General features: G+C 33.6%; 2 long non-coding RNA genes across 2 annotated transcripts; both read right to left on the bottom strand.

Annotated features, from left to right (window-relative positions):
• Nucleotides 1-3,692: 3,692 nt before the first annotated feature.
• Nucleotides 3,693-8,256, bottom strand: LOC123535380 (uncharacterized). Its single transcript, XR_006683204.2, has 2 exons — nucleotides 8,190-8,256; nucleotides 3,693-7,151 (listed from the first exon to the last, which is right to left on the bottom strand). It is a non-coding gene; the product is annotated as an uncharacterized LOC123535380 (long non-coding RNA).
• A 207-nt stretch (nucleotides 8,257-8,463) lies between these two features.
• Nucleotides 8,464-11,790, bottom strand: LOC128558769 (uncharacterized). Its single transcript, XR_008371910.1, has 3 exons — nucleotides 11,480-11,790; nucleotides 10,890-11,012; nucleotides 8,464-8,572 (listed from the first exon to the last, which is right to left on the bottom strand). It is a non-coding gene; the product is annotated as an uncharacterized LOC128558769 (long non-coding RNA).
• Nucleotides 11,791-12,805: the final 1,015 nt, after the last annotated feature.

Below are 12,805 nucleotides of genomic sequence, written 5' to 3'. Positions count from 1 at the left end.
ATTTTTCCGTTATTCCTTTTATATAGACAGAATTTGATATTTACAGCAAATAGTTTTTTATGTGTAATTCAGCCTGTTTCAAAACTTTGTCGATAAGGCACCGGATGAACCTAATATACATTACCAATTATCTTGCTAAAAATAGTTGATAGAAATTGAAATTTTCCAGAACAGTGAGAGAGAGAGAGAGAGAGAGAGAGAGAGAGAGAGAGAGAGAGAGATAAATTCTTTAGGTAGAAGTCTGTCCAGCTCTCAGCGAATAGACTGTCTCTCTCTTTAACGTGACCAGTGTATAGCACCGAAACACGCACGCGAATTCGTCCTTCCTGGGAAGAACCAATACTTGCCTCTTAGTTAGATGGGAGACACTAAATATCATCTTTATCTTAGGGATTCCCTGTGCCTTGACCGGGACCCATACACTGGTCCTCTAGATTGACAGTAAAGCGTGCTACCACATGATCACAGGGTCACCAGAGAATGCCGAAATCGCATACGGGGAATAGATAAATGAACGGAAATTGCCGACTACATTAATTTCTATGATTACGATACTGTACGTTTTTAAACAAAATCGAAACATTATAATCCATTTAGGCAATTCATACTACAATACGCACTAACCTAGTCGGCATTCTCTGCTTACAAGATTTTTTATCTACATGTACAAGATATTCATGCGAAGCTTTCATTTGAAATATCTGATATATTTATAAAATCTGTAAGAAAATTCTTAGGTAAATTAGGCCGCAACCACATAAATAGTAGCAGACTCGGTTTAATTAGGTCTGTTCATGAAAGGTAATGCAAAATGCAATAATTTTTACGTCCCCTATCACTGTTTTAAGCTGAATTATTCTATTATAGTAAACTAAATGGAATCGATAATCCAAAAAGACAAAATCCCGCCCCCACCCACCCCCACCAAAAAACAACAACAACAACAACAAAAGAGTCAAGTTACGGACAGACTTCATACAGCCGCAACACGACGCATAAAGATCGCTGTAGTTGGAGGTAATGAAACTTGTAAGAATATGCTTTGGAAACATAGAACACATCAAAGCAAAAAATCAGCAGATTTGGTTTGAATGAGTCTTGTTAAAATATGTAATGAAATATGCAGCTTTTCTCAAGCTCTTGGCACCTTCTTCAGCGGAATTATACCACGGGATTTCTAAAGGACCAGAAAGTATAAAATAAACAATTTGGCACGTAGTCTTGGAATAATCTCAGAAAAAATAATTGGTGCTCACTGGGAGTAGAACAAATAAACAGCTATTTTCATTTTTTAAAATATTTATTATCTTTCTGATCGAAGGCTGTTCTTGTATTTGGTACTGTTTCATTCTAGTAGTGTACTCTGCTGTCTTAGCCGATCGGTTTCCCTCCAGTGGTGCAAGCTTTAAGAAGAATGACAATCAAATAAAATATTTGTCAATGAATGAATTATTCAGTCAGTAAATTTTCGGTGAACACCCCTTTGAATAATAACTGGTAATGCCCAAATTGGATTGTGGACCAGTCCATTTCAGAAATTTAGCAGGTTAAACATGAATATAGGACCAGTACAATCTAATCTAATTCAAATGGAAAAGATGCAAATAATTTGAATTAATGTATAGTATATATAATAACATATAAAATTCTGTCTACTTTTTAAAACAATAAAAACTTACCGTTATAGAATGAACACATACAGAGAAAACGCGCGCTATTAGTATGTACGTTAAGGTTCATTCTATCGGAAAAATAGTGGGTCTAAATAAATTAGATTGGCGGGTTTGTTACTGGACAAAAGTCATAAAAAGTATACACCATTAGATTCGTCTTGGAACGAAGTATACGACTAGATAATCAAACTACGACTACGACTCTTTCATAAGTCGTACGACGACGAATTTGATAACAAAATTGGTCATGTTTTTTCAAAATCAAGGGTTGCTTCAAAATACACGCGGAGTCCATTTAAAATGTATTAATAGACAGACAAGACATGTATCTAGTTCCTGCCACCCTTTAAATTACCCAAACTTTTTCTAAAAGGCTGACAATTTACGATTGAAAATATACTTTAAAATGCTTCAGACGATTGTTTTCATCGTGTTTTGTTGACATGACGGACTACTTTTTTGTTACTATAAATACTAATATTGCACGGTGAAAACGTGCTCGATTCCCGCCAAATAAAATAAAGGATAGTTCTTCACGCCGTTTACCTGAAGGGAGAGTTCTTTATCCCCATTATCATTCTCGGCAGATTTTATAGATCCAATAACACTATTCTAATAGTACAGTCAAAAAGTATTTGAAGAATAATAAATATTTTTTTTCCAAAATATTCTACAACCTGAAATGAAATCTAGAATATCTGATTCATTGAACTATCCAACATTTTTTTCAAACGGTTTACTTAATATGATAAAAGCGTTATCGTTCCAAACTTTGTAAAAAAATTCTTACATCCATTACGTTTTTTAAAAAATTGACTACCTCAGGGGCAGATACAGTATTTGGTGTAAGAGGGGGCGTAAAATATTTGAAGACTAGAGCAAATGGGGGGGGGGGGGGGGGGAAATGCATTTTTTTCCATCAATAAAAAAAAAAAAAAAAAAAAAAAAAAAACAAGTAACACAAATTACCTGTGAGATAGAGATAAAAATGCATTTTTATGTTTAACCCAGAACAGAAGACAAATTAAGTTTTCGAGCGTAGCAAGCGAGAAAAAATATGCATATTTTTCAGCCGGAACAAAAGATTATAAGTGCAAACGTAGCGAGCGAGAAAAAAATGCATATTTCATATTCTTCAGTCAGAATAAAAGACAAATTATGTACCCAAGCGTAGCGAGCAAAGAAAAAATGTATATTTTGCAATTATTTTCCCCAGAACATAAGACAAATTACCTATGCTCCGGCGATTTTAGGGGCGGGAGCGTCCGGTGCCCCCCCCCCCCCCCCCCCCCAACTCCGACCTCATCTATGAATCCACTAATGGTAATACTTCATTCTGTACGCAGAAATGATTACTGTACAAAATTCATAACCATTTGAACTATTTATTCAAACTTGATGGAGTTTTATTGTACAAAAACGGGCGTCGTTTTGGAGTTTAAGTATGCCTGCATCTTGAGCCTGACAACAGAACAACTTCATAATCTCTGCCGACGTCGTTGATAAGCTTAAATGTTGTAAAACTTTGCTAGATCCTTCTTCCGACATCGACCTTAAAGGCCTTTATCATACTTAAGGGCAAGTCCGGATCTAGCCTGGGAATCCAGTCTGACAAATTCTAACCATTTTTCTACCTGCAAATTGACAATATAAGAAACTCGGATGAATGCCAATTAACATTAATTAGCACAATTTAAGTTGGATCTTTAATGTAGGTAAAGATTTCTTCTGACAATTATTGTCAACGGCTTCCCACGCTAGTCCGGATCCAGAAATACCTTTATTTGATGCAGCGAGGCAACAGTTTAGAAAGAATGTGTCACCAGCGAGACACATAGCTCCCAGCATGAGTAGGAGTCAGGGTGTTCTCCCCCTGCAAAAGTTTGAAATATAGTTATGTAATGGTGGCATCTGATAGATTTTTTGGTCTGAATTTTGAGAAAATATGTTTAGTATACAGCATCTTCTGTGTATGACTGTACTATTTACGATAAAAAGGAGGAAAGTGACGACAAGTAATCAATGATGACTGTTTTAATTTGCAGTATAACAAATTCATGCATGTTCACACAAATAAAAGTGTTATATATGAGCAAGACACAATAATGCATAGACAGTTGTGCTACAAAAGGAAGCAAACTCTTCCCCTTATCGGTATAGTTTGACAATATTCCTTCACGGAGGTAAAAAATGTTTCATTCAATAATTTATAATAACGACGGGTCAATAATGTTATTAAGGAAAATATATAGAAGTTAAACAACTGAACAAGAAACAAATGCGCATGTCTACATAATATTTATGATGTTTAACAAGTTTTATTTGAAATGAAGAGAAGGAAACTACAATGTAGTTGTCATTCGTCGTTAAAGAAGGGCCACAACTCCAGACAAAACTAGAAAATGCTTTTGTAAAAAAGCGCATGTCTCCCCCAATGCAAAGTCCTATAGGCAAGAAGTCAATAGGGGTCAGGAGCGAAAGTCAAAGAGACAGTGATGGTTGGCTGCAGTAGGGATCATCTACTTGGCATGTCCAGTCATCCCGCTAAATTTCAACACTCTTGGCCTAGTGGTTCTCAAGTCACTGTTCAGGCTCCTGTGACCTTGACCTTTGATCAGATGACCTCAAAATAAATAGGGGTCATCTACTCTGCATGTCCAATCATCCTATTAAGTTTCAACATTGTAGGTCAAGTGGTTCTCAAGTTATTTCCCAAAAATGATTTTACATGAACAGGCCACTGTGACCTTGACCTTTAATAGACTGACCCCAAAAACAATGGGGGTCATTTACTCTGCATGAACAATCATCCTATGAAGTTTCAACATTCTGGGTCGAGAGGTTCTCAAGTTATTGATTGGAAATGGTTTTCCATGTTCAGGCCCCTGTGGCCTTGACCTTTAACAGAGTGACCCTAAAATCAATAGGGGTCATCTACTCTGCATGACCAATCATCCTATTAAGTTTCAACATTCTGGGTAAAGTGGTTCTCAAGTTACTGACCGGAAATGGTTTTCAATGTTCAGGCCCCTGTGACCTTGACCTTTGACGGAGTGACCCCAAAATCAATAGGGGACATTTACTGTTCATGACCAATCATCCTATGAAGTTTCAACATTCTGGGTCAAGTGGTTCTCTGGTTATTGATCGGAAATGGTTTTCAATGTTCAGGCCCCTGTGACCTTGACCTTTGATGGAGTGACTCCAAGATCAATAGGGGTCATCTACTGTTCATGACCAATCATCCTATGAAGTTTCAACATTCTGGGTCAAGTGGTTCTCTAGTTATTGATCGGAAATGGTTTTCAATGTTCAGGCCCCTGTGACCTTGACCTTTGACGGAGTGACCCCAAAAACAATAGGGGTCGTCTACTCCAGTAGCCCTACAACCCTATGAAGTTTGAAGGTTCTAGGTCAAATGGTTCTCCAGTTATTGCTCGGAAATGAAGTGTGACGTACGGACGGACGGACGGAAGGACGGACGGACAGGGCAAAAACAATATGTCTCCTAGGGGAGACATAATAATAGATCATAAAAGTCAGGGCAACATGTACATATTCATTTCATGCTTCTGATGTATACCTAGTTTCAATTCAGTTGGATGGATCTGTTCGACTTAAGTTCACGAGTTCACGATGTGATGAATTAGTTCAAGATCAAATAGGGCAACAACTCCAGAAAAAACAACAACAAGAATTTGTAACAGAGTTAGCAACGTCCCCTGCCTAAGGACATTTTCATCATACATACTGTATGCCAATACAGCATCTTGGCATGAACAAAATAAAACAAGAGTACCAGGATGTTAAATATATGCTCGTCAGGTAGATGATATAATAAAACATTTTCTGTACAAAACTATAAGTTTGATAGACAGAAAGCCAAAACAATGACATATCCAATTCTAACAACCAGGATAAAAAGTTTCAAGAATAATCGTTTGTTATAGTGACAACAAAGAGAAGTTAATCTGAAAAAAATCTAAGTCCACACAAAAGTACTTATCAGTAGCCTTAGGTCAAAATACATCAAAAACTGGATGTAACATGCGTGTTGTACTACAGAAAAGTAGTCCCAATTTTCTCCTAGGGCTAATATTAACCCTTACCCTGCTGAATTTCTATAATGAACTTGTCCATTTTTCAATTTGGACAGTACCATTAACTGTTAAAAGGGATGCTTACCAAAAATATACTGATTGAATGGCGAACAGTGCTGATCATCATCAGCCTGCATGGATGTGCAGGCTGATCGTGATCTACACTGGTCGCAAAGACAGAATAAATCATGTTCAGCATAAGGGTTAATAGAATAGAACTTTACAGTAACAGCAAAGGATTAGTGGCCTGGTTCTTACTCATGACACACCATCTCATGATGATGAACATTTTTGCCATTGTACATCAAAATTCCTCCATGCATGAACAAGAAATGCTCGGGACAACGTCATTTTTGTATCTGACCATTGGCCTCTAAGTGCGACCTTCGAGCTAGGGGTCTTGGTCTTGGGCATGACACCTTGTTTCATTATGGTGAACATTTATGCCAAGTTATCTAAAAGTCCCTTCATGAATCGCAGAGTTATTGACCAGACACAAAAAAGACTCTATTAACCTTTGACCTCTACGTGTGACCTTGACCTTGGAGCAAGGGTTTGGGTTTTGCGCATAACACGTTGTCTATTTATGGTGAACATTTATGACGAGTAATTCCAAAATCCCTTTATGTATGGCAGTTATTGACCAGACAGAAACAGACCCTTTTAACCTTTGACATCTACGTGTAACCTTGACTTAGGAGCTAGTGGTCTGGGTCTAGCAAACTTACATTGAAACATCCAGAAACATTTTCTATCAAACAAGTATGAAAGTCTTACACTTTTTCTACAAGACTATTTTATAAAGTTACAATTTATATGTAGAACTATGCTCAGAGAAGTTGAAGATTAATCAAAATCCACACTTTTAACTTCCATATTCATAATATTATTAACAGTAACTGTTGTGAGGCTAAAAAGTATTTTGTAAATTAATAAAAAGCAAGTTTTTCATTCATGACAATTATTTCTTTTTCCCTAATTCTTGATATTTCTTCTCTGATTCCCCCAATGTGTTTGGAAATAAGATTAAAACTTTTGTATTATCCCTGTAGCCATGTTAAAATTTTTATGTAGAATTATGCTCACAAAATTGAAAAAGAAATGTTGCATTGGACACATATTTTCCAGAAGAGTACACCTTTCTTAACTTCCATATGCATTATGCAATTAGCAATTGTTAGATTTCAATGTATTTTGCAAATTATTCTTAGGCAGTTCTTCATACATGATGCATACATTTCTTTCTCTCTAATACTTGATATTTCTATTTCTCTGATTCTGGAAATATGGTAGTACATTCTGCACATGTATGATCCATCCAATAGTTCAGTTTTTGTTGACCAGTGCTTTAAACAATTGTGGCCCTTTAGATGATCATCTGAAATGGAAAAATCTGGCTATTTTTAAACTAGTATAAACTTTACATGTTTTATATGTTCATAAAAACACAAAATTTTAGAATGTAAAATCTTACAATTATAATATTATCAGTCTGACAGACATTATCAAGAAAATGTCATTAAGAAGTGGAAAAACAGTACCTTACACAAATAATAAAGACTAAGAAATACAGCTTTGAATTCAAACAGATGATATATATGTGTCTGTATGTCTTCATGCATTCCATTTTCAACTAACAGTATATATAAGGCACATGATCACTTCATGTCCAAAATGTATACTAAATTTCTTATGAATTGTTTGAAACTGTGAGTAGGCATACCACAATGTAACAAGTGTATTTGTGATATTTTAAAGGACATCACTCAATAAAAAGTAACCTGAAATGAAGTCTTGCAATATGTGCATGCCTACTTCATGTTGATAATTTCATATCAAGTTACTTTTGCATGTGACACAGTATGAAAAATGTAGGAGGAGATGAAATATAATTCTTATAATATAAAAAAGGGCATAACACTCCAAATTTAGATTTTAGGCTAAAATAGATAAAGGCCTTTACATTTAAGGTAAAAGTGTATTACAAGTTTCAAGGGCATTGGATACAAAGTGGGGGAGGAGCTGAGTACATAAAGAACAAAAGAAAAGAAACTGTAACTGTTTCATTTAATTCAAGATTCTAAAAGAACCAAAAACTTTAGAAAACTGTCATCAGATGTAAAATCCACTATAGTATGTGTATAATTCTGCTGCTTGGCCATGAAGTATACCATGATCCATTTGAATATGATGGAATCTGCAGAAAGAGAGTTTTAAGGGCAAACGTATGAAGGAAGGTATGATATGACAATTTGAAAAAGAAAATGACATAATAACTGAAGAAACAAATAATCAAATTGATAGTCCTGACATATGTGCCTGTCCACTTCATGCTGATGTACCAAGTTTCATTTGAACTGATAAATAGTAATTACATAAAAAAATTTAAAAAATGCAGCTCTAAACTATCCTGTACCTTTTGATGTCTACTGTTCATAGTCTAACCAAATCTCCAGAACTGGCTGCATTGAGGGCTTTTTGTTACCATATCATTTCTGTAACTAAAAAAAAGCACAACATGTACATTTATATATACATAAATTTTTCTTTCACAATTAAACTGTGATTTCTCTATAAATTTTCATTGCTGACACTTCACATTAAAAACAATTTAAAAAGTACAATGTACATAATTCTAAAATCAGTTAGTTTGTAAAATAAGTGCTGAATGCCATATCTATTTTCAAAACACTTTTAAGCACCTACCTGTATAAAATGGTGTGTAAATTGGCAGTCTTCTTCTTGGCAATTTTAGCATTCATTGTCCCATTATTTTTTTGAATAAATTTATATCTTCATCTGAAATAAGTATATTATTATATAAAAAAACTATGAGGAAACATATTGGTGGTTTTCAAAATAATGAAGCAGAAGTGTGACATAGGGGTTGGAAATTCAAACCTATTTCTTTTGGTGGTCACCTATTTTTTATGATAGCAACTAATTCAAATTTCAAGGAAATATACAACTTCGGGAAAGTGTTGAGAAATACCAATCAGATAATATTTTGAACAGCCTTCAGTTCATAAGTTCAGAGAATTTCCAGTAAGATGGGTGATAAATATTGCAGTGTTTTATGACAAGGAAATATGTATAACAGTAATTTTTTTTTCAACATATATGAATAGGTGTTTGTGTATAGTTTTAAACTTATTTAATAAATGTTTGTGGACTTTGGTTTTTAAAATCACCCTTTCTGCACAAATCTGACATAAAATTAAAATTTTACCTACAAAAGTGGTTGCTGAATGAAAAATAATTAACATATTATTATAAAACCTATTTTTTTTCACATTTTGCAGGTTTATAAACCACATTCCAATTTAAAAAATGTCTGGTGATTTTAATTTCTAAAATTGTCAACTCAAAATTGAGTTATTTAAGAGATGCACAGGGGACACATACTAAAAATCAGTGTAATATAATTCATTATTAGTTTTTCTGTTCAAAACAAGATAATGGTGATCATCTTAAGACAAAAGTCTATTGAACAATTAGTTTATTCCACAAAATAACTACAAAACTGAAAATTTACAACACAAACATGAAAATTCAGCAGCATGTAATGCTTTAAATGAAAAATAAGTGACTTTAAACACAATTAACACATTGAAATCATTTAGTTTACATGCACTGCTTATTCACAGTAGAAAAATGGCAAAATGCCATGCATGGTAAAATGGAATGGTAAAATCCATACATACTTTATAGATGCACAGGGGACAAATGGCAGCAAAATATATATTCATGGAATATGTTCATAGTAAGTAAAATTCTTTCAACTACACAATACTCGCTACTGAATATTTACATATGTAGGTAAACTTTAATTAAAATTGATGTTTCCCCTTTTAAACCTGAAAATTGCCAACTTGAGAAAAATGCAAAAAATAAAATTTAAATTGTCCTAGGATTCTTATATAATGCTTAATTATCAAGTAATGCCTGCATTTAACTTACACACTGCTATGAATATAGAACTGCCAAAACATATTACAATATAAATGCTATGATAATTGATGAATGTCAAAAAAAGGTGCACAGGGGACATCACTTTGGCTTAATATGTGAAGCTGAAAGCTGCTTTTGTAACCATTGTAACTTCCATTTAGAGGGAAATAAAGTAAAAACCCATTTTATTTAAAGAATACTTACAAGGGACATTTTTGGGTGTATAGACATATATGAAGATTCTGAGAAAGTTGATTTATATAACAATAAAATCATAAGGTGTCTTCAAAACTGTAAGGATAAAGATCTTAAGAAAAGTAATGAGGTTATGAAATTGTAGTGTTCAACTTTTAAATTTATCACTATTTTTTTATGAAGGGGCTTCCATCACAATTAAGACATGAACTATTGGTAAGAATTAAAATGTAGTTAATGTAAAAGTACTTTGTTTAAATGTGCAGAGTTTAGATTACATAAGAAAAAGCCAAAGTTGTGACAATTAAGTTTGGTTTGAAAAAGTAAAACACAGTTGAAAACTATCCTTCATGCAAAATGTCACACTTTTGGTGCAGAGGGGACAAAATTAGCTATATAATTTAACATAACTTTAAAAATGCTTGAGTCATTCATCTGAAATTGCACACATTTCTTGAATACATTAATTTGGATATGATTTGCCCCAAAACACATTCTAAAACTGACCTGAATTAAAGTAAGGTGAAAAAGAAGAAAAAGTTCCATTTTTTTGAAAACCACCCATATAATTATAAGGAAATCAGTATTATATATAGAATCTTGACAAGTGTGGATTTATGTATCTTAAAACTACTCATGTAGCTTCATTTCTTTATGCTGATTCTTTAGGTCTACAGCACAGTTGATTTATGAAGTTGAACAATTCATGCATGCCATGTAAAATAAATAATTATGATACTATTTATTAATCACATCTTGCTGTAATATAGGCCTACTGTATGTTATTTCATTCCATTGTATAAATGTATAAATTTGTTGATATTTTGGTGCATGATCATGCTTCATTCACACCCTTGACCTAATGTCAGCTATGCAGAGGTGTCCTTTCTTTGGCTTACTTACAGACATTGTTCATTTTTTTTACGAAATTATTGTAGAATATATATATCTATAGAACATTGACATTTACCTAGCTGTACTGTTGGTCGACATCATGTATTCCTGTTGAACAAGAAATGTCAATGTGAACGCCCAGCACAGGTTCAAAAAGTTTGCAAATGACATTGTTTCCATGGTGCAGGTATTCATTCATCTGAAACAAACACATGACGGATTAAATGCACAGTAGACCTTGATTCTGATTAATGTTACTTTAGAAATATTGATGGTTTTTGCCGGATGATTCAGCACGTCCAATCAGACATATTTTATGGCATACATGCAGAGTCTATGTTCAAATTATGTCAATTCGAATGCAAAAAGTACATCAACGTTTTTTCTATGACAATGATCTATTCTGTCTATTCTGATCGATTCATATCTATGAAACAATGCGTTAATTCTGCATCGACTCTATTTCAAGATCTGAGAATGATTTGTTGTGGTATCTAATGATAATCTATGGTGGCAGTGATACAAGCATGCATATGCTATGTTTTCCGCCCAAAAATAGGCAAATCATTCTCAGATCTTGAAATAGAGTCGACTGATTATCAACCGTACTTTGAACTCGTTGCAAAAATAATTAATTCATATAAATCTATATAACTTTGCACTTACCATTGTTACTAGTCCCAGAACAACTCGACATGTCAAAATATGTAAACACGAGGGAGGCCTTTTGACAGGATAGTCATGTAAACTTCCGAAGGAAATAGTCCAAATTTATTCCAGTTACTTCCATATGTGGTATTATCGTGAATTATAATTATATGCATAATGTATCGCATATAGATTTAAGCATAAATTTAATGTTTGTGAATCCTGTGCTTTAACTGTTTTCACGTTAAGCGCCGAAAATTATGAAATCCATAAGACCATGTGCTCAGCTGATCACATTTCTACGCACTAACACATTTTTGTGTGAAAAAATATGCTGAAATTTACATTTTATTCTGTCAATTACTTTGTGGGCTACAAACCCTTTCTAAAAATAAATTGACACATCTGACTTTTATGTGTATTGCCCTTGTAATGATATTATGGATTTTTGTCATAGATACGCATGTTTATCTCAAATTAGTTGTGAAATGATGATGTCTGCATGAAAAAAAGAGAAAATAAAAATTATCTGAAATTATCGACTCTAAAAGGCACTTTCATCAAATTTATTTAAAAATTGATTGACTCGCAGGAAGTAGATATATTATCTAGGTACGTTTTGGTCAGAATTTTTAGGCAGAATAATGCTTGAATGTAGCAGCTGTCGATTTTGGGAAAAAAATATGACCACCTAAAAATATTTTTTTCTGTCTTCTGTCCGGATTTTCGGTACAAGTTGGCATTAGTTTTTCAAGATATATACTTCAAAGGAGAGCTAAACCATTTTCAATAGGCATTTCATTCATCAAATTATGTAATTCTTCAGTAAAAATTCGCAAAATGGTTGTAAAGACAAGCACTAAAATGTCGATATTTTGGCTATAGAATGTACCTTAATAAGCTAAGACATATCAAAAATATTTAAATAATGTCCCTATAGTTCTAGGTTATATTCGAAATACAGGACTTTGACTTTCTCATAAACACTTGAGGCACGATATTTCGTGTTTTGGGGACTCGTTCAATCATCAACCAGCTTATTGAAGATAGAAATAGCAAAAGTATTCCCCAATTTGAAAAAAGCAAAACCATTTGTTAAGATTAACGAATGACCATTTAATCCGAGATTTAGCTAGTAATTTCAATTGATCTGAACTTTAAGACTGATTAATTTTAATACTGGTCATTTGCTTTTATAGTATGTTTATAGCATAATGTAAAACTAAAACAAAATTTTACGTCTGTGTTGCAAAAGTTGCATATGCATTAATTCAGAAAAAAGATGTTGCAAGTATGGACGACATAAACTATAAGTCAATTCTCATAGATACGTACGTGTTCCGT

The sequence above is a fragment of the Mercenaria mercenaria genome, chromosome 7 (genome assembly GCF_021730395.1).
Source record: "Mercenaria mercenaria strain notata chromosome 7, MADL_Memer_1, whole genome shotgun sequence".
Lineage (NCBI taxonomy): Eukaryota > Metazoa > Mollusca > Bivalvia > Venerida > Veneridae > Mercenaria > Mercenaria mercenaria.
This window is presented reverse-complemented; position numbering and strand designations above follow the sequence as displayed.